This window comes from Corythoichthys intestinalis, chromosome 6 (assembly GCF_030265065.1).
Source record: "Corythoichthys intestinalis isolate RoL2023-P3 chromosome 6, ASM3026506v1, whole genome shotgun sequence".
Taxonomy (NCBI): Eukaryota; Metazoa; Chordata; class Actinopteri; order Syngnathiformes; family Syngnathidae; genus Corythoichthys; species Corythoichthys intestinalis.
Window position 1 is genome coordinate 55540794 of NC_080400.1, and position 22245 is coordinate 55563038.

The following is a 22245-nucleotide window of genomic DNA, read 5'->3' on the forward strand; positions in this document are numbered from 1 at the left end:
GGCTTTGTTTTTGAAGTCTGCAAATAGGTGTTCTGATATGTTGATGAATCTCTCCTTCATGTACTCACCATTGTAGGTACACTATCCACTCGCCCTCACTATCCCGTCGGGGGGCCTGCGCTTACAGTGACGTTCTGTTATTCTTACTATATGATTTAAACTCCCTTCAACTTTAAGGGATGCAGAGCAACAAAATAAGTACAAGGAGGTCATCAAAAGAAAAAAAATGTTTGTTTTGTACTCCGCACCATTTTTAAAAGAATGGAGAAAGATTGTGTCTTAAAGATTTTTTTAAATGGCTACACAGCAACAGAATAATCAAGATGGACAAGGATATTGTCAAAAAAATAAATTGCCGAGGTATCGGATCGGTACTTGGTAACGGCAGATCCTCAAAATATGGTGCCAAGGATTTGAACTCGCGTGGAAAAATAGGGGATCGGGCAGCTCTAGTCAAATTAAAATTGCTCACATTGGCATGAAAAATGGTCCAGTTGATTAACCAGAGTAGAATGACAGAACGAGATGACAGAATTGTCATTTGGGTGTGAACATAATGTACCTAACCTTCCTATTAGTTTACATTTAACAGAACTACCCAAAAAATGTTAACAGATTCAAGGATTGTCTTGTGTGCACCAATAATGATTCAGGTCTAAACACATCTTTTATAGTTCGATTTGTGTTTGCAACATCAGAAAAGAAACACAGTCCTTTTAATTTTAAACAAATATACAAGGTTTCGGTAATTACAGTTGTAATGTGAAAGTAAGTACTGTTTACAACTTAAACACGAAGTTAAATAAGTGAAAGACTAAGTTTTTCCACCATTACTTTTATGGGAGAGCTTAAGTACTACCATTATTCTGATTTATGAACAGAAACAATGCATTACAGGGAAGTGGAATGCTACAGATTGTAAAAGTAAGTAAAGTCAATAAAAGGAGAGAGAAAGTAAGTCTTATGACAAGGTGAACATGTTTCGAATTAAAAGTTGCTCAATGGGTGGAAATCTTTGTTTCTTTACAGTCCCCACCATACAAGAATGAGGGTCAGGGAATTATGAATCAACAACAAGAACAATGTAACAAAGAACCCGTTACTTATTGCACAACAACGTATTTCTCTAAAAGATTCTGCTGGCTTTGAAATATTGTCAACAGAGGGGCTTTCAGTTCTCCGTTTTAGGTGTTTTGATTAAACAGCATATTTAATCATTTTTCATTACTACTACATATTTCCTTAAACGTTCTATACTTTCATTTTCTCACTTTTAATATGTTTTATATGTTTTAAATGATTGTACGGCGACCTTGAGTGCCAGAAAGGCGCCTTCAAATAAAATTTATTATTATTATTATTGCATGTACCATCCTACACATTTAAAAATTGACCAGCTAGTCTCCAGGTAGTGATATTTTGTTGAAATGATCACACCTATTGCCTTTTTCTACTCAAAAGGAACACACTTTAAATTGAATCCAAGTTAAGACATTGAGTCGGATTGAATATATTTAAGGGAAAAAGATGCTGCAACAGACAAGGGGTTCAAATCTCATGCTTTGTTGGCCTCATTGTCATTGCTCAGCAGTTGTTTTGTAACAGGCTCATGTCTCTATCACCATGAGCACGAGGGAATGAGTGTATCCTTTGCAATAATACATGACACGCACACAGACACACAATAAGTCACTTGTGCTTTGTCACAAAGAGATTGACCCAGACCAGCATTGTTCTCTGTCACTGGCAAGTTCAGCTGGCAGACGATTAACACTTCCAGATTTGTCTTTCCTTGTTCATCAAACCTAAAACTCGTGGAAAACACTTGACATTACACCATGGAAGCATGTGATGAACTTTTCTACGGGACTTTTGGAATCTACAAAAAAATCTGTGCTAGCTTGAAGTTGGGAGATACGGCTACAGTGTTTAAGTTTCCTATCCGTTACTTGATCAATGTAAGGCTGGGATACAGACTAAATGGTTTAAATGGCATAAAGTGATTTCGCTAACGATGACAAATATTTTTTCATATAATGTGATGATGACGAGCTAAAAATGTGTCCTGGGTGACTGTAACATAACGAGACGATTGCCAGTTTTCGTCTGACAAGTCGAAAATGCGACAGTTTCTGTTAGGGATGCCGATCGCATCATTTTACAGAGAATCGGAATCGGGTGAAAATAATCGGGTATTTAATTATTTTAAAAAAAAAATTTCTGCTTCATGCTAGTACAGTGCCACAGCCTCTCACCCTCCCTCCCGCGAAGCAGCGAGGCCAAACTGTCCAGCCTGCGCTTGGTACTTAAAGTTAACATTGATTGTCAGGTTTGTAGCTTTGATCTTGCCAGAGAAACTTGGTAGCTCTAAAATCAAAGCCGCAAATGTGTCAATCATCGTTAAACTTGCTAAAGTGTGCTGTGGCAACTCATTGTGTAAGTGAGAGGCTGTTCTCTGCAGCGTGAGCGTCAAACTGTGAGTGGACTCACTCAATGGAGCATTTAATAGAGACAAGCATTTTTCTACGTTATTCTTCTTTAAAAATAATTCACACAGCCACAGACCACAAACTTGGTGGCCACAAAATCACAAATTGACATGGGACAGAAAAGTTGAGCACGCTAATATTTATTCAAAGGTAAGTTATAACTAGAGGTCGACCGATATATCGGGCCAACATCGGCCATTGGCCGATTAACCTCCAAAAAATGAGCCGATGAAAAAGAATTTTGATCAGGCATCTGTATGGGCAACTGTGGCCGCTGCTGCCTAACAGTAGGACCCCGGAAGGACCCTGCAGCAGCTTGAAAGCAGGCTACAACAGGAAGCTTAAATATTGTTAAAAAAATTTTTATCTTGTATGAGAGAATATGCAATGGTGCTTTAGCTTTTTACTTTGTTTACTGAGTGGTCCTTACACTCTAAATGTAACTTTTAGCGTTAGCGTAGAATTTATGTTAGCATTAGTTTTTGCACGGCAAGCCTCCTCTTAAACTTACTTGTTCACATCTCGTAGTGACGTCCTGGGAAGTTGTAGATTTAATTATTTGAAAATAATGTACTGTTCTTGCTGAGTGTGTATAATCCTCCAAAAAACAAGTGCTGCGTTCGTTGGTTTGGAAGCACTAGATCAAATTAATCCTTTAAGTCTCAGGTCATCATTGTAAATTTGAAGCTGTTAAAGCATTTTTTTAAAAATAGCCTTTCATAATCTACGTCCTTTAACGAAAAAGTATCTCGGCCTCAAATTTTGGCTTACAAAATTGGTTTTGGATATCCGCAATCGGCTGAATTTTTTTTTAGATATCGGTGGCATCGGCATTTGAAAGTTCAATATATAAGACCAGGACGTAAATTGAAAGGGCTGCCAAAAACAACACTGATGTGATAAACACCAAGTCAATAAAAAAAGCAGGATATGGCATCAAGTAATAATGGTACAAAGACAAGTTATTCATGTGTTTAACTGCACAATGTCAAAAAGTATGGTCTCTGCAGCAGGTTACAGGTCTTCCAACATAAAATAATGCAAAACACACATTTAAAATAACCCAATAATGCCGAGGAACAAAACATCACATTATTGTAGTGGCTTGAAATGAGCCCTAACCTGAATTCTAATTAACATTTGAGCCAAATCAAGCACTCGTCCTTTCTAATAATTATATTATTAATTTGGGGTCATTTGCTGTTGGTTTCGGGGCATTTTTAAGTTACTTCTTTGTTGAGTAGGTTAGGCTGGCTTTTATGGTTTCCGGATTTTATCGGTTTTATTTTGTTTTGTTTTTTTGTTGTAATGACTTTCAGCACTGTGCATTGTTTTTTTTTCCCCATTTTATAGTAAAGCACTTTCCTGCCTTTGATTTATCATGTACCATATTTTGCTTTGTTGTAAAGCACTTTAGGGACTCTAAGGTAATGGAAATTGCTATACAGGGTGACCCAAAAAAAAGTTTACACTCAGTTGACTGCTTGTTTAAAAGCCATTGAAACATATCTAAATAGGTTGTCATGCTTAAGTGATTCATTAAGGTCACTCAATGCAGCTGGTAATCTCTCGTCTCTACAATTCCTGTGCTTCTGCTGAAAATGAAGAAAACTTTAGCTGTACCTGAATTGCTGCGTGCCGGTCTGACACCAACTGAGATTGCAGCAAATCTGTGAATATCCAGATGTGCAGTCTACAAAGTTAAAAAGAAGCTGAAAGATGCTGGAACAGCCTCACGAAAACCTGGGTCTGGAAGTGTCCGATCTGTGCGGACCAAAAAGTTGACTGACAAGGTGATATGTGGCCACCCAGAGTCCAGATCTAAATCCCCTGGATTATAGCATATGGGCAACTGTGGAGGACAGTGCCTGTAAGAAGCCACAAACTTCTGTGGCAGCCTTGGAGAGGTCCATTGTTAGATCTTGGGAAAAGATGACAGCATCCTACATAAAGAATACCTGTCAAGCGTTCCGCAGGCGCCTGGAGGCTGTTGTGACACTAAAGGGAGGACACATTGAAAAATAGAGTGTACTGTACATGTTCTTTACAATAATGTATAATTTGTGATTAAATTCTAATTCTAAACTGAATAAACATGGCATTTAAGTTGTTTTATGGCAGTGTAAACTTTTTTTTGGGTCACCCTGTATGAATAAATTTGATTTGATTTAGGTCATTGGCTGCCACTGACGGCGGTAAACGTCAATTCCATTTTGACAGGACGAATGAACGAATGTGACTGCAGACACATAAGTGAGACAAATCAGGTAGTGCACAAACCTCCACTTTTGTCAAATTAAAAACATGTGATTCTGGATGTACAGTATGAATGAGCTACAACGTGCCTGTCAGGCATAACAACCCCAGAGGCTGAATTGGAGCCCCAGGTGGGACACAGTTTGACACACCTGACATATAAGATCTGGTATCTGCGATACGGAATAACCCGCTTTTTATTTTATAAGATGAGTAGTACCAATTTGTAAACTTCTGACTAAGGCTGCAACAACTGATCGATTAAATTGGCTATGAACAGTCCCGTTTGGGTCCTTGTTTGTATGTAATGTGAGGGTGCGTGCCAGTGATTAGAGCAAGAGAGAGAGTTCACTGCTACACTCAGGTTGGGTTGTTGAATCAATAATATAACGAAGTCTCGAGTTTTGTGTTGTTACATCCAATGTGCCTCCGTCAGAGGTGGGTAAATTGTATTGTTTGTATTCTTTGTTGATGAGACATTACTACTTAGCACGTATCGCTAAACTAGTTAACCATTATGCTAATTTGTGTTTTAAGTGTTCGTTTGTATTGTGTTTTGGACAATCATATTAGCCCTTGAGTTATTGTTACATTTTTAAGTTGTCTCATTTCTTTTAATAAGAAAAAAACACACCAAAACCTATTCATTTACAAGCTTGGTCTCCTTTCAACACAAACTCCCATTCAAAACTGTAAATTGTCATACAAGAGAAGTGTCCTATGAATGGAATGTATTTATTAACAACTGTTTGATAAGGAAAACTGATTAATTACACTCTGCCTCCTCCTTATTTTTCATTTAGTTTGTTTAAAGAAAATAAATGAGTCATTGACACAATCTATAACCAGCGCTTTTCCCAAAAAAACAAAAATGTCAATAAGCAGCACTTTTTTGTTTGAATGAACAGGACTTTTGCCTGATTTTTGTACTGAGAAATTATTTTTGTTTTATACTCAAAACCTTTATTAAAAAGTTTTATGTACTGAAAACACAACAGTTGTAGACTACAGTTAAGTCAGGAAGCTGAAATATAATCTTATTTTTGAAGGAAATAGTCATCCATGTTGTCTTTATTGTTACTTACAACATACCTGAAACAATTTCAAGCGAAATTGTGGAGGCAATTGGAACAAAAAACAATTATCCAATGAATTGATTAATCGTTTCATTAATTGTCCGATTAATCAATCATAAAAATAATTGTTAGTTGCAGCCCTACTTCTGACAACATTAACATCTTTGTTTATCCACCCATGACTCAAAGCCATTCTCCAAGCGCTACATCACGCTGAGGCACTATCAGGTCATTGCCAAAAAGTACGCAGGTTTACAGTGTCAGCACAGATTGCCCTTAACTAGTTAATTACTGTATAATGTGATGAAGTGCAGCATGCCTAAACATGGAAACAATCAAAACTGAATCGCTGGGGAGTCAGATTTTTGTGAAAAATGTCAGACCTTTAATGAAAATAACCTAAAACTATGGCACTGTGGGAGGGGGAAAAAATATTCCCCTTTTAAACATCTTGCATTCTTCTGGTACAACTATGTCAGTGTAGTGTAGTGGTTTGTAATTACACAAATCATTAATCATACAAGCACGAAGGATGTACTTTCAGACAGACCAAGTAAGGATGGCTTCCAAAAGATACAGTTGCTTGGATAAATACTTAGGATATAAAGTTCTGAAAGAGAGAGAAAAAACTATTCTTCAGTAATGTGTCTCAACTCAGTGCTATAAGCGTGATTTTACAACTTTTTTTTTAATGGGGAGTAATAAGGGAATGGATTCCTGACTTACTATATAATTTGTTGTTTTACTAAGTTTGTAGACAGATAATGTGCTGCCATTCAAGGCGATAAAACGTTCAATCAATTAGAACTGGGACACCTTGCAGAGATCAACCCTCCCAGTACAAATGGATTGGACGGCTATGAGCGTCAATGTCACCAGCGAAACAGGTATGTGGAAAAATTTACACTTAGAACGTGTCAAGGATACACAGACACACAGAAATTCCAATTTGAAGGTTTCTGTCAAAGGTACAATAATGCCAGGGCATACAGTAGGTTCCTATAGGGACGGTAAGGACATAACACTACCAACTTTTGAGGATGTTTAAATTGTCCCCACCAAATTTTAAGCAACCCTATTTGCATTATATAATGACTTCAGTTATATAGGTAATTGTAAGGATAGAATTGATCCATCAATTATAAAGTGAATTATTTTCATTACGTTCAGACTTACATTTACCCCATTTCACTTGCTGAATGTGCCAGTCCATTTTTTCCCCCTCAAACACACGTTTGATGGGCTGATGACTTTATCCCCCCCAACATACACACGCACTCACAGCCCCGACAGAAATACAACATGTTGACAACATGCTGCCTCCTTCGCCCCCTTCCAAGAGGAGGGATATTAATTTTTTTTTTTTTTCAGCAGCAGCCACTGTAGGTAAAGTAAAAAGACCTCACTGTTGTGGAGGTGGGTGAAAAATCACTAATTTTACTACTGAAAGTCCGACTTGCATCAGAGTTAGCATAACATTAAACTGTGTGAATTTGCTTACCTGCAAAACTCAAGTATGAAGCTGCTTATAGAGAAGCGTCCTTCTGTATGTGTTTTCTACTGTTAACGTATGAGAAATGTAGTGAAACGAGGTTAACCCCCTTCTCCCCAATTTTCATTTATTTTATTTATGTGGTCTTAAAGCAACCCAAAGGAGCTTTCATTTTTGAGTCTGGCAGTGCTTATGGACAAAAGCAGTACTGTTATAGCTGAATGAAGGCTCCAATTTTATTTATTTTTGTTATTCCCTGACTAACAAGTTTTTCAGTTATATTTAATTATTGTTTTTAGCGAGGACGTAGGTTTGCATAGGGACAGTAGTATGTTAAGACTTACATTTACCTCTTTTCACCTGCTTAAAGTGCCGGTCGAGTTTTTCCCCCTCAAATACACGTTTGATTGGCTGATGACTTGCATTTATTTTAAAATTTTTGACATTATTTACTTGAAAATATTTTTATTATCAGCCAATGCAGACATTTTGCAGACATTCATACATTAATCATAGAAGGGTAAAAAGTATGTATGTAAATATGGAAATATAATTTATGTTCAAATATTGCAACTTAGATTTGCTAATAAAATCAAGGCATTTATGTTGGAAGTTTTCCAAATGTTTCTTTAGTAGTTTTTGAAAACAAACGTTTGAATGTAACGGTGTGTCACCTGACCAATGCACATGAAAGTTAGTATAAGTCAATACAGATTTATTTTGCATTGATCATTCAGCCTATCAATTAATCAAGAAATCTAGCCCCGATCCCCGTTAACCCAATCTGTTTGGTCTTATTAATGTCCCATCCCTAGAAAAAAAAAGTGTACATGCAGGTTATGCTGTTATAATGCCCCTACCATTGTTGAGACCAAACCTATAGTGGTATGAAAAAGTATCTGAACCTTTTGGAATTTCTCACATTCCTGCATAAAGTCACCGTCAAATGTGATCTGATCTTTGCCAAAAATCATACAGATGAAAAAAACAGTGTCTGCTTTAATTAAAACTACCCAAAAATGTATAAGTTGTCATATTTAAATGAGGGTAGCATGCAAACAATGAAAGAAGGGGGGGAAAGGTAAGTGAACCCTCTAGCCAAGGAGACTTAAAGAATGAATTCAAAAGTTTATCAGGATGTTTTGCAGGAAAACCTGAGGCCGTCTGTCAGACAGTTGAAGCTAAAAAGAGGATGGATGCTGTTACAAGACAATGATCCAAAACACATAAGTAAAGCCACTTCAGAATGGTTTCAGAAGAACAAAATACACGTCCTGGATTGGCCAAGTCAAAATCCAGACTTGAACCCCATTAAGATGCTGTGGCATACAGCGATTCATTTCAGACATCCCAGGAATCTGACTGAACTACAGCACTTTTGTAGAGAAGAATGGGCCAAGATTAGTCCTGAATGATGTGCCAGACTGGTCTGCAACTACAGAAAGCGTCTGGTTGAAGTTATTGCAGCCAAAGGGGGGCAACAAAATATGATATATGATGGTTCACTTCCCTATTTTCCCCCCTTCTGTCATTGTTTGCATAGTATCCTAATTGAAATATGAAAACCTATAAATGTTTGGCTGGCTTTAGTTAAAGCAGACAGTTTTTTCCTCTGTGTGATTTTGACAAAGATCAGCTCACATTTGATCGTGATTTTATGCACATATGTGAGAAATTCCAAACGGTTCAGATACTTTCTCATACCACTGTACGACAGAAAATGTTAAATGGTCTTAAGACAAATGTTTATTTTATTTTTTTATTTTTTTGCATAGTTACGAGATTATTAACAAGCTAATAATTATTGAGTATGTTAATATATGTTCAAATATTGCAATTTAACTGTGCAAATAAAATCCAGTCATTTATTCTGGAAATTTTAAAAACGTTTCTTTAGTAGCTTTTAAAAACAAAGGTTTGAATCGAACGGTGTATCACCTGAAACAATACATGTGAAAGTTAATATCATTCAAAAAAGATTAATTTTTGCATTGATCATTCAGCCTATCAATTAATTAATGAAAACTGTAGCCCCGACCCCCGTTCACCCAATCAGTTTGATCTGATTAATGTCCAGTCCCCAGCAGGTTCTGCTATTATAACGTCCCTACCAAAACCTGAGACCAAACCTACGCCTTTACGATTATGAGCATTGACGTACTGCTAATGTGTTGAATGAAATGCACAAAACAAATCTGTCTGAAGTCTTGCAGCCGAGAGGAATAATTCGAATTAAAGGGAATTGGATTCACACTGCTGGGAGTAACGTCATCACCAGAGACCAGACAATGCGTCAATATCTTGGACAGAAAAAGCTCTCATCAGCCTGTTGAGCCACCATTTGCATGGCCACATGAGCACTCCACAACCACAAGCTAACTAAAACGAGACCCCTCAATGCTCAAGTACAGATGTAAAAGATGCCCTCTTCCTTGTACATCAAATTACAAATCAGAACAGTCACAATTTTCTTCCCATAAATTAAAAGCAAGCAAACAGACATCAATGTACAGTATAAAGGGAAAAGACCCAAATGAACCGAGGAGTAAACTCAGCTCTCAAGTTGTCAGACTTACCGGTTTCGGTGAATAAAAGTGGAGAAAATTTAGAATTCCGTCACAAACATGCCCAGAAATGGCGAAGAAAGTTAGATAGTTGGGAATAGTGAGAATGGAAGGCACTACGCCGGCTGAGTTCAGGACGTCCTTCCCGGCTGCCCGCGCGCTTTACTCTCTTTTGTGTTAAAGCACAGAGCAGCACCAGCTCAGCCCTACGTCACAGCTGTGATGACGTAGGTTATCTCTTCAGCGAGCCCTCCCAATTCAAAGGGATTGGACGTAAGTCGTCGTCAATGGCAGGCAAGGGCGTAGGATTGGTCTCAAACTTGATAGGGACAATATAACAGCATAACCTGCATGTACACATTTTGCTCCGGATGGGACATTAATAGGACCCAACAGATTGGATGAACAGGGGTCAGGGCTACATTTCTCACCAATATGAACCTAATTTATTTACATGCTAAATCGGGGGTGCTCGTTACGTCTATCACGATCGACCAGTCGATCACAGCGCTAGTGTGGGTAGCTCAAGGCATCCGCCCCCACCCCCCCCAAAAAACTTATTTTTTTAATGTACATAGTTAATTATGATTATGTTGTGTGTATGTTGTGTTGTGTGAGCAACATATTAGGTTATGTAGCTTCTTGCTCACGTTTGTCGGGGTTCTATAGTTTCCAGCAGAGTTTACTACATTTCCCACAGTTTAATTAATGTTAACAGTAGAAAACACAAACAGAAGGACACTTCTAAGCAGCTCCCTACTTGAGTTTTGCAGGTTAGCAAGTTCACACTGTTTAATGTTATGCTAACACTGATGCTGGTCGGACTTTCAGTAGCAAAATTAGTGGTGTGTTTCCCACCTCCACAACATTGGCGTCTTTTATAATTAGTTACAGTGGCTGCTGCTGGCCGGAAAAAAACAAAAAAAAACTTCTACTATCCCTCTTCTTCAAAGGGGGCGAAGGAGGCGGCATGTTGTCGACATGTATATACATGTATATACATGTCGGGGCTGTGTGAGTGTGAGCGTGTGTGTGTATGTCGGGAGTGGGTCAAGTTATCAGCCAATCAAACATGCAATTAAAGTGGGAAAAAATGGACCACCGCATTCAGCAAGTGAAAAGGGGTAAATGTAAGTTTGACCATAATAAAAAGGATTCACTTAATAATGGTAAGGTCATTATATCCTTACAACATGGGAAGAAATTCTACATTACTTGTATAACTCATACTGTACATATATATGCATGTATACAAACAGTATATATATATATATCTATATCTATCTATATATCTATATATATATATATATATATATATATATATATATATATATACATATATAGATAGATAGATAGATAGATAGATAGATAGATATATATATATATACATACATACATACACAATATTACACATATATAGATATACAGTATAGATATACAGTACATATGTATATCGTTTATATCAAAATTGTTGCATTTGCAGTGTTTAAAAACCATTAACAACTATGTAAATATGTGGATAGGCTCTGCCTCTACTACGCAGATTTTCGGAGTGGGGGGGTCCGCATTAACCACCAAAAACAAGGGATCACTGTATATGTAGATCTGTAATCAATTTTTGGAAAAATATCCTAACATAGTTTTTGCAGGTTAGAATTATATGAAATGCTGTTAATCATAAATCAGTGCTGTTCATCACAAACTGTAAAAAGAGATCAAAATTTGAAGACTGACAAACAAAGGAACTTGAAGTGATGGAGTTCCTAATCATTGGTGATGCAACTGTTAACACTTTATTTATTTTTGATATATATGTTGTTTAATTTTTTTTTTTTTTTTTTTTTAATAGATAATCAAAAATAGAAGAAAAAAAAGATTTACCTCTCAGATTGACATTTTTGTTTGACTATATTATACACATTCAAGCATGCAAGGAGAGGTTCATTGTACAGGTTTCTGGACCAGCAAGACCAATTGCATAACAAAACTAATTTAGCAGAGCCTTGTTGGATTTGTTGTGTTTTGGTGCTGGTCTTTCTGGCACAGAAACCAGAACATACAAGATTTCTAAGCAGGGAATAGGATTTTGCTAACAACTCGCCGCCTATTTTACATTTGACTCGAACCAATCTTTGGTCTTTATATCCTGACCTTTTCAAGATACAGTATAACTTTGTTCCTGAATTATGATAAATAACTCCTTAGAAAACAACTGTATTTTTCACAATTACATCATCTTAGTGAATCATCATTATCAGGCGCTCGTTTTCATGTTTCAATGTCTACATGCAGTGTAATAGCTTTAATATCTACATGCATTGTAATAGCTTTATTTACTTAAGTCATCAAGATGCATGTTTATCTTTTCTCGTTTTAATTTTAATCCCATTCTTTTAGCAAAGGGCTAAGGTTTACAATGTATTATCATGTGGCTTCTCTAGCTACATTAGACAGACAAGCAGTATGATGTAACAGCAGCCTATTGATGCAACTAAATGGAATTCATTCTTTAAATATGTACATGTTTGCTTTCCCTACATAGGAAAAATGATATGCGATAACCTGTGTTTGTGCTGCATATTGAAATGAATTGTGTGACGGTAAAACGAGAGCCCTCTTTTTACAGTTCTGTCATTTCGAATTAATCAGGCATCATTCATACAGGAACATATGTAGTATGTTCAGCTAAGATATGTGAATAATTAAGATAGAATAATAAATAAGTGAATAAATAACAATTTCTCTTACATTTAGAATGAAACATTTTTCAGTCACTGAAATATACTGTATCTTTGACTGTCTATTTAACGTTTAACTGAATGTTAGAGTTTAATGTTTACAACTTGCATTTATATTGGTATATTTTTTTTAACAATTAGTGTCAATAAATAAAAGATTAAATGAAATGAAATTTGAACAAGAGTTTATATCAGTTCAAAGGTCAATAAACATGCATGAATTGTGTGCTCTTATTTGGAAAAAGGTTCCCTGATATCCAAATAGCTGCTGAACCTGCTCCTTTTTTTCACACAAGACATTTTCAGCCTGAGGCTCACTGAACAATTTAACAGTGACATTTCTCTCATAAGAATGTTTTTTTCGTTCATTCATTGAATAGTAGACAATAGCTCATTAGCTCAGTTGGTCGGAGTGTAGTGCTAATAATGCCAAGATCTTGGGTTCGACCTCGTACGGGGCATGATATATGGTGTTCAATTAAAAGCACACCAAAGTTCTGTTTCCAAGACAAGAATGGCAGACTTTGCTTATGAATTTGTTTTGGCACAAACAATCTCAGCTGTGACTAGGCCTATATCAAGCCTTCTCTCCATGAGAATGATCAACAATGCTCTTGCTGCCGACTAAATGATGATTAGCTGGGTTCGATGTGTATGTACCTCAAAAACAAGTCATGGCCGGTTAGCTCAGTTGGGTCAGAGCGTGGTGCTAATAACACCAAGGTCACGGGTTCAACCCCCGTACAGGCCATCAAGTATGGTGTACAACCAAAACAATAGCTGTTCTCTATTACGACACATGAAAGGCAAAATTTGCTTATGAATTTGTTTGGCACAAACAATGTGCTAATTACGCCAATGTCACGGGTTCAACCCCCGTACAGGCCATCAAGTCTCAAGACATTGATGGACGTCAAAATTTGCTCATGACTTTGTTTGGCACAAACAATCTCTGCTATTTCCAGGCCTACATCAAGCCTTCTCTCCATGAGAATGATCAACATTACTTTTGCTGCCGACTAAATGATGATTAGCTGGGTTTGATGTATATGTACCTCAAAAGCGAGTCATGGCTGGTAAGCTCAGATAGGTCAGAGTGTGGTGCTAATAACGCCAAGGTCACGGCTTCGACCCCCGTACAGGCCATCAAGTATGGTGTTCAACCAAAACAATAGTTGTTCTCTATTACAAAACATTCAAGGACACATGAAAGGCAAAATTTGCTTATGAATTTGTTTGGCACAAACAATCTCAGCTGTTACTACACCTATATCAAGCCTTCTCTCCATGAGATGACGGGGAATGCTTGCAGTGATACCTGCTTCTAGGCTTTATTATTTTTCAAGAAGTTGTATTTTTTTAATCAAAAATGTTCTTACTGCCAAATAAATGATGATTAGCTGGGTTTGATGTGTATGTACCTCAAAAACAAGTCATGGCCGGTTAGCTCAGTTGGGTCAGAGCGTGGTGCTAATAACGCCAAGGTCACGGGTTCAACCCCCGTACAGGCCATCAAGTATGGTGTTCAACCAAAACAATAGGTGCTGTCTGTTACAAACCTCTCAAGACATTAATGGACACATGAAAGGCAAAATTTGCTCACGAATTTGTTGAGCACAAACAATCTCTGCTATTACCAAGCCTACATCAAGCCTTCTCTCAATGAGAATGATCAACAATGCTCTTGCTGCCGACTAAATGATGATTAGCTGGGTTCGATGTGTATGTGCCTCAAAACCAAGCCGTGGCCGCTTAGCTCAGTTGGGTCAGAGCATGGTGCTAATAACGCCAAGGTCACGGCTTCAACCCCCGTACAGGCCATCAAGTATGGTGTTCAACCAAAACAATAGTTGTTCTCTATTACAAAACATTCAAGGACACATGAAAGGCAAAATTTGCTTATGAATTTGTTTGGCACAAACAATCTCAGCTGTTACTACACCTACATCAAGCCTTCTCTCCATGAGATGGCGGGGAATGCTTGCAGTCATACCTGGTTCTAGGCTTTATTATTTTTCAAGAATTTGTATTGTTTTAATCAAAAATGTTCTTACTGCCAAATAAATGATGATTAGCTGGGTTCAATGTGTATGTACCTCAAAAGCAAGTCATGGCTGGTTAGCTCAGTTGGGTCTGAGCGAGGTGCTAATAACGCCAAGGTCACGGGTTCCACCCCCGTACAGGCCATCATGTATGTTACAAACCTCTAAAGATGCGGAATGCTTGCAGTCATACCTGGTTCTAGGCTTTATTATTTTTTAAGAAGTTGTATGTTTTTTAATCAAAAATGTTCTTACTGCCAAATAAATGAAGATTAGCTGGGTTCGATGTGTATCTACCTCAAAAGCAAGTCTTGGCCGGTTAGCTCAGTTGGGTCAGAGCATGGTGCTACTAACGCCAAGGTCACGGGTTCAACCCCCGTACAGGCCATCAAGTCTCAAAACATTCAAGGACACAAGAAAGGCAAAATTTGCTCATGAATTTGTTTGGCACAAACAATCTCAGGTGTTACTACACCTATATCAAGCCTTCTCTCCATGAGATGACGGGGAATGCTTGCAGTGATACCTGGTTCTAGGCTTTATTATTTTTTAAGAAGTTGTATTTTTTTAATCAAAAATGTTCTTACTGCCAAATAAATGATGATTAGCTGGGTTCGATGTGTATGTACCTCAAAAACAAGCCATGGCCGGTTAGCTCAGTTGGTTCAGAGCGTGGTGCTAATAACGCCAAGGTCACGGGTTCAACCCCCGTACAGGCCATCAAGTATGGTGTTCAACCAAAACAATAGTTGATGTCTGTTACAAACCTCTCAAGACATTGATGGACACATGAAAGGCAAAATTTGCTCACAAATTTGTTTAGCACAAACAGTCTCTGCTATCACCAGGCCTACGTCAAGCCTTCTCTCCATGAGAATGATCAACAATGCTCTTGCTGCCGACTAAATGATGATTAGCTGGGTTCGATGTGTATGTGCCTCAAAACCAAGCCGTGGCCGTTTAGCTCAGTTGGGTCAAAGTGTGGTGCTAATAACACCAAGGTGACGGCTTCGACCCCCGTACAGCCCATCAAGTATGGTGTTCAACCAAAACAATAGTTGTTCTCTATTACTAAACATTCAATGACACATGAAAGGCAAAATTTGCTTATGAATTTGTTTGGCACAAACAATCTCAGCTGTTACTACACCTATATCAAGCCTTCTCTCCATGGGATGACGGGGAATGCTTGCAGTCATACCTGGTTCTAGGCTTTATTATTTTTTAAGAAGTTGTATTTTTTTAATCAAAAATGTTCTTACTGCCAAATAAATGATGATTAGCTGGGTTCGATGTGTATGTACCTCAAAAACAAGCCATGGCCGGTTAGCTCAGTTGGTTCAGAGCGTGGTGCTAATAACGCCAAGGTCACGGGTTCAACCCCCGTACAGGCCATCAAGTATGGTGTTCAACCAAAACAATAGTTGATGTCTGTTACAAACCTCTCAAGACATTAATGGACACAAGAAAGGCCAAATTTGTTTAGCACAAACAATCTCTGCTATTACCAGGCCTACATCAAGCCTTCTCTCCATGAGAATGATCAACAATCCTCTTGCTGCCGACTAAATGATGATTAGCTGGGTTCGATGTGTATGTACCTCAATAGCAAGTCATGGCCGGTTAGCTCAGTTGGGTCAGAGCGTGGTGCTAATAACGCCAAGGTCACGGGTTCAACCCCCATACAGGCCATCAAGTATGGTGTTCAACCAAAACAATAGTTGTTCTCTATTACAAACCTCTCAAAACATTCAAGGACAAAAGAAAGGCAAAATTTGCTCATGAGTTTGTTTGGCACAAACAATCTCAGGTGTTACTACACCTATATCAAGCCTTCTCTCCATGAGATGACGGGGAATGCTTCCAGTGATACCTGGTTCTAGGCTTTATTATTTTTTAAGAAGTTGTATTTTTTTAATAAAAAATGTTCTTACTGCCAAATAAATGATGATTAGCTGGGTTCGATGTGTATGTACTTCAAAAACAAGTCATGGCCGGTTAGCTCACTTGGGTCAGAGCGTGGTGCTAATAACGCTAAGGTCACGGGTTCAACCCCCGTACAGGCCATCAAGTATGGTGTTCAACCAAAACAGTAGTTGATGACAAACCTCTCGACATTAATGGACGCATGAAAGGCAAAATTTGCTCACGAATTTGTTTAGCACAAACAATCTCTGCTATTACCAGGCCTACATCAAGCCTTCTCTCCATGAGAATGATCAACAATGCTCTTGCTGCTGACTAAATGATGATTAGCTGTGTATGTGCCTCAAAACCAAGTCGTGGCCGGTTAGCTCAGTTGGGTCAGAGCTTGGTGCTAATGACGCCAAGGTTACTGGTTCAACCCCCGTACAGGCCATCAAGTATGGTGTTCAACCAAAACAATCGTTGTTCTCTGTTACAAAACATTCAAGGACACATGAAAGGCAAAATTTGCTTATGAATTTGTTTGGCACAAACAATCTCAGCTGTTACTACACCTATATCAAGCCTTCTCTCCATGAGATGACGGGGAATACTTGCAGTCATACCTGGTTCTAGGCTTTACTATTTTTCAAGAAGTTGTATTGTTTTAATCAAAAATGTTCTTACTGCCAAATAAATGATGATTAGCTGGGTTCGATCTGTATGTACCTCAAAAGCAAGTCATGGCTGGTTAGCTCAGTTGGGTTAGAACGAGGTGCTAATAACGCCAAGGTCACGGGTTCCACCCCCGTACAGGCCATCATGTATGTTACAAACCTCTAAAGATGGGGAATGCTTGCAGTCATACCTGGTTCTAGGCTTTATTATTTTTTAAGAAGTTGTATGTTTTTTAATCAAAAATGTTCTTACTGCCAAATAAATGAAGATTAGCTGGGTTCGATGTGTATCTACCTCAAAAGCAAGTCTTGGCCGGTTAGCTCAGTTGGGTCAGAGCATGGTGCTACTAACGCAAAGGTCACGGGTTCAACCCCCGTACAGGCCATCAAGTCTCAAAACATTCAAGGACACAAGAAAGGCAAAATTTGCTCATGAATTTGTTTGGCACAAACAATCTCAGGTGTTACTACACCTATATCAAGCCTTCTCTCCATGAGATGACGGGGAATGCTTGCAGTGATACCTGGTTCTAGGCTTTATTATTTTTTAAGAAGTTGTATTTTTTTAATCAAAAATGTTCTTACTGCCAAATAAATGATGATTAGCTGGGTTCGATGTGTATGTACCTCAAAAACAAGTCATGGCCGGTTAGCTCAGCTGGGTCAGAGCATGGTGCTAATAACGCCAAGGTCACGGGTTCAACCCCCGTACAGGCCATCAAGTATGGTGTTCAACCAAAACAATAGTTGATGTCTGTTACAAACCTCTCAAGACATTAATGGACACACGAAAGGCAAAATTTGCTCACGAATTTGTTTAGCACAAACAATCTCTGCTATCACCAGGCCTACATCAAGCCTTCTCTCCATGAGAATGATCAACAATGCTCTTGCTGCCGACTAAATGATGATTAGCTGGGTTTGATGTGTATGTGCCTCAAAACCAAGCTGTGGCCGGTTAGCTCAGTTGGGTCAGAGTGTGGTGCTAATAACGCCAAGGTCACGGGTTCAACCCCCGTACAGGCCATCAAGTATGGTGTTCAACCAAAACAATAGTTGATGTCTGTTACAAACCTCTCAAGACATTAATGGAGACATAAAAGGCAAAATTTGCTCACGAATTTGTTTAGCACAAACAATCTCTGCTATTACCAGGCCTACATCAAGCCTTCTCTCCATGAGAATGATCAACAATGCTCTTGCTGCCGACTAAATGATGATTAGCTGGGTTCGATGTGTATGTGCCTCAAAACCAAGTCGTGGCCGGTTAGCTCAGTTGGGTCAGAGCGTGGTGCCAATAACGCCAAGGTCACGGGTTCAACCCCCGTACAGGCCATCAAGTATGGTGTTCAACCAAAACAATCGTTGTTCTCTGTTACAAACCTCTCAAAACATTCAAGGACACAAGAAAGGCAAAATTTGCTCATGAATTTGTTTGGCACAAACAATCTCAGCTATTACTACACCTATATCAAGCCTTCTCTCCATGAGAATGATCAAAAATGTTCTTACTGCCAAATAAATGATGGTTAGCTGGGTTTGATGTGTATGTACCTCAAAAGCAGGTCATGGCCGGTTAGCTCAATTGGCTCAGAGCGTGGTGCTAATAACACCAAGGTCACGGGTTCGACCCCCGTACGGGCCATCATGTATGGTGTTCAACTAAAACACTAGTAGATGTCTGTTACAAAACATTCAAGGACACAAGAAAGGTGAAATTGGCTCATGAATTTGTTTGGCACAAACAATCTCAGCTGTTACAACACCTATATCAAGCCTTCCATCCATGAGAAGGATCAACAACGTTCTTGCTGCCGAATACATGGTGGTTTGCTGGGTTCGATGTGTATGTACCTTAAAAGCAGGTCATGGCCTACTGTATATCAAGCCTTCCATCCATTAGAATGATCAACAATGCTCTTGCTGCCGAATAAATGTGATTACCTGGGTTCGATTTGTATGTGTCTCAAAAGAAGTTCATGGCCGGTTAGCTCAGTAGGGTCAGAGCATTGTGCTAATAATGCCAAGATCACGGGTTAGACCCCTGTACGGGCTATCAGGTTTGGTGTTCAACTAAAACAATAGCTCATCTCTGTTACAAATTTCTCAAGACAATCATGGACGGAAGAAACGCAAACTTTGCTGATGGAATTGTTTGTTGCAAACATTCTTTGCTTGCAACAGGCCTATATCAAGCCTTCCACCTATGAGAATGATCAACAATGCTCTTGCTGCCAAATATATGGTGATTAGCTGGGTTTGATGTGTATGTACCTTAAAAGCAGGTCATGGCCTATATCAAGCCTTCTATCACAGGCGGTTTTTGCTATGGGCAATGTGGGCGACCGCCCAGGGTGCAATCTATTTGGGGGCGCACAAGTGCCCTCGGTTAAAAAAAAAAAAAAAAATCTGCTAGTTTTCTAGACTAATACTGCTCATTTCCACATCAAGTTAGTAGAGTGGGCGCTAGGGTGCCCTTTCAATCATGTCAACTGCTGCTGAGGATTGTGTGTGTCAGTGGAGGGGGAGACGGGAGGGGAATAAGCTGCACGTAACTGCAAAGTGAGAGAGCAGGACGTGTCTCAATCACTCTCAGAGGAAATGCCAGGAGGGGAGCCCCGTCCATACTCTGTACTGCTTTTCACAGGCCACCTCATTATTCATGTGACTACTTAAAGAAATGGTGATTTTTTCCAAGAAAGTCCATTGATGGGTCTATCATATTCCTCGTTCAATACTCTATGAGAAAAATATAACATATATGCATCTAAAATAATCCTAAGCGATTTTATTAGCAATTTTAATACTCCTTTTAGCAAGGTTACTTGGGTATGTGGTATGCCGCTGCGTACGTTCCCATAGCAACCAGTCCTGTTATTGTCCTACGTCAAAAGCGCTGCATATTCTGAGAACGAGAATAGGCGTAAGCGTAAGGTGCGCATTTTGAGCAGAGGACGGCCACCCCACCTGTTAGGATTAATCTGTGCGTCCATGAACGAATGTAAGTATTTCCTCTTCATGCCATAAAGTTCTTATGATAAGTTAGAGCTGTCATCAGCGCGACCGTTTCATGTTTTTCCTGTTACGTCAGCTGGTTGAACCCACTCGTTCTCGCTGCGTCGAGGAGAGCGTTCTTTACTTTATATTCGCATTGCACATTTGCTTTAAGAGGGAAGGTGTTAGTTTAGCATCTTAAAATGATGTTGTACATCCATATGAGTGTAAAGTGCTTAGTTTTCGCCATTTTTATGGCCAAGATGACCGCACGCAGCGCGCACTCGAACCCCCCGCCCCCACCTTCGTGTTCATTTTACTGCACAAATATGTATGTGTGTCACGTGACTCAGAGTGAGTGGGCGGCGATCGGGCCCTTTTTTAATTGGCAAAATGAAAAGTTATCCGTCTGGAAATAAAAAAAGAAAGAAAAAAAAGCAGAAGAGGAGAAAAGGAAGCAAGACAGCGGTGAGTGTACTATGTTACTGTAGTTTTATGTCCTAATGTAGTCGAAGCACGGCAGACTAGTAGTAGTAAACCAATTAACTGCCTTAACTTGTTGTAACTAGCTTGTTAGCGTTTGCTAACAATATGCAGCATGCTAGCGTTTCTTCATACATAAAGATGTTACCTAGAACATTAAATCAGTGTTTAGAATCACCATACACACTGATCAGCCAGACTGATAAGATGTTACATGATTCACTTCTGTGCCAGAATGTTATCCTTATTAAGTAAAAGCAATATAACTTACAAGCTAGTCAGTAGAATACGGTATGTGTAAAGGTATGTGTACTAAGCACAATAATAATAATAATAATCTGAAGTACATTTTGTTTATTAAGGCAAATGTGTGTAAATAATTAAGGATAGTGTGAAGTGAATGAATAATGCAATTGGGGGGGGGGCACTGAGTGTCCAAAAAACGCGAGGCTTTATTACACTTTTATTAAATATGCTATGGCTACAAGTCCAACTGTCCCCCTTACTTGCACATGCTCAAAGGGCCCCATGTTGCCTGTTGCCTAGGGCCCCCGGGGACCCTTGCTACGCCTCTGGGCGGGGGATAGACTATTTTAATAAAATAACGTAAAAAAACGTAACAATTCTTGTGTTTGATGTCGGCGGGGGGGAGGCGGGTTGGGTAGTTTGGATGTCGGTGGGGTGGTGGGTGGGGGGGGCGCTGATGGGGTGGTCCACCCAGGGTGCGAAAGTAGCCAGGACCGCCACTGCCTTCTATCCATGAAAATGATCAACGATGTTCTTGCTGCCGAATATATGGTGATTAGCTGGGTTCGACGTGTATGTACCTGGAGAGATGGTCATGGTCGGTTCGCTCAGCTGGTCAGAGAATTGTGCTAATGAGACCAAGGTCACGGGTTAGACCCCTGAACGGGCCATCAGGTATGGTGTTCAACTAAAACAATAGCTGATCTCTGTTTCCTATCTTTCAAGACAATAACAGACGAAAGGCAAACTTTGCTTATGAATTTGTTTGGCACAAACATTCTACTCTGGTGCCAGGCCTATATTAAGCCCTCCATCAATGAGAATGATCAACGATGTTCTTGGTGATTAGCTGGGTTTGATGTGTATGTACCTGGACGCTCATGGCCAGTTCGCTCAATTGGTCGGAGCATTGTGCTAATAATTAATCGGTAATCAAACAATGTGTGTGATATTCCATAGTTGGCATTTGACATTCTTCAAATTTAACTGGTTATGACACTTTCAAAAATGTATAAAAAAAGAAATTGGGGAAAAAAATGTATGACATGATCCTTTGATGATTTAGGAATAAAAAGAAAAACAACAAGGCATATTTTAACTGTTTTGTTTTTTTTTTAGTTAAAAACACTCATTGAAATATCAACCGCTAATTTCACAAAAAATGCTCAGAGTTAAGTACCAAACGCTAGCTGTACTAGTGACCTACAAACAAAGTTTGGTCGAACTACTACGCAGGAGGGAGGGTGAGAGGCTGTAAGAGCATGAAGCTGAAAAACAAGTTT

At 39.0% G+C, this 22245-nt stretch overlaps 1 protein-coding gene and 13 non-coding genes across 14 annotated transcripts in view; 13 read left to right on the forward strand and 1 right to left on the reverse strand.

The window, feature by feature from the left end:
- relt (RELT TNF receptor) overlaps nt 1–10042 on the reverse strand; it is a 53248-nt gene extending 43206 nt beyond the window's left edge. Inside the window, exon 1 of the mRNA XM_057838701.1 lies at nt 9890–10042. The gene's annotated coding sequence lies outside the window, so the exon portion shown is untranslated. The remainder of the gene's footprint in view (nt 1–9889) is intronic.
- A 3249-nt stretch (nt 10043–13291) lies between these two features.
- Nucleotides 13292–13366, forward strand: trnai-aau (transfer RNA isoleucine (anticodon AAU)). Its single transcript has one exon. It is a non-coding gene; the product is annotated as a tRNA-Ile (tRNA).
- A 686-nt stretch (nt 13367–14052) lies between these two features.
- trnai-aau (transfer RNA isoleucine (anticodon AAU)) lies at nt 14053–14127 on the forward strand. The gene has a single exon. It is a non-coding gene; the product is annotated as a tRNA-Ile (tRNA).
- An 843-nt stretch (nt 14128–14970) lies between these two features.
- On the forward strand, nt 14971–15045 carry trnas-acu (transfer RNA serine (anticodon ACU)). Its single transcript has one exon. It is a non-coding gene; the product is annotated as a tRNA-Ser (tRNA).
- A 257-nt stretch (nt 15046–15302) lies between these two features.
- On the forward strand, nt 15303–15377 carry trnai-aau (transfer RNA isoleucine (anticodon AAU)). Its single transcript has one exon. It is a non-coding gene; the product is annotated as a tRNA-Ile (tRNA).
- A 600-nt stretch (nt 15378–15977) lies between these two features.
- On the forward strand, nt 15978–16052 carry trnai-aau (transfer RNA isoleucine (anticodon AAU)). The gene has a single exon. It is a non-coding gene; the product is annotated as a tRNA-Ile (tRNA).
- A 222-nt stretch (nt 16053–16274) lies between these two features.
- On the forward strand, nt 16275–16349 carry trnai-aau (transfer RNA isoleucine (anticodon AAU)). Its single transcript has one exon. It is a non-coding gene; the product is annotated as a tRNA-Ile (tRNA).
- A 300-nt stretch (nt 16350–16649) lies between these two features.
- Nucleotides 16650–16724, forward strand: trnai-aau (transfer RNA isoleucine (anticodon AAU)). Its single transcript has one exon. It is a non-coding gene; the product is annotated as a tRNA-Ile (tRNA).
- A 217-nt stretch (nt 16725–16941) lies between these two features.
- Nucleotides 16942–17016, forward strand: trnai-aau (transfer RNA isoleucine (anticodon AAU)). The gene has a single exon. It is a non-coding gene; the product is annotated as a tRNA-Ile (tRNA).
- Nucleotides 17017–17550: 534 nt separating this feature from the next.
- On the forward strand, nt 17551–17625 carry trnas-acu (transfer RNA serine (anticodon ACU)). Its single transcript has one exon. It is a non-coding gene; the product is annotated as a tRNA-Ser (tRNA).
- A 257-nt stretch (nt 17626–17882) lies between these two features.
- On the forward strand, nt 17883–17957 carry trnai-aau (transfer RNA isoleucine (anticodon AAU)). The gene has a single exon. It is a non-coding gene; the product is annotated as a tRNA-Ile (tRNA).
- Nucleotides 17958–18191: 234 nt separating this feature from the next.
- On the forward strand, nt 18192–18266 carry trnai-aau (transfer RNA isoleucine (anticodon AAU)). Its single transcript has one exon. It is a non-coding gene; the product is annotated as a tRNA-Ile (tRNA).
- A 234-nt stretch (nt 18267–18500) lies between these two features.
- trnai-aau (transfer RNA isoleucine (anticodon AAU)) lies at nt 18501–18575 on the forward strand. Its single transcript has one exon. It is a non-coding gene; the product is annotated as a tRNA-Ile (tRNA).
- Nucleotides 18576–18809: 234 nt separating this feature from the next.
- Nucleotides 18810–18884, forward strand: trnai-aau (transfer RNA isoleucine (anticodon AAU)). Its single transcript has one exon. It is a non-coding gene; the product is annotated as a tRNA-Ile (tRNA).
- Nucleotides 18885–22245: the final 3361 nt, after the last annotated feature.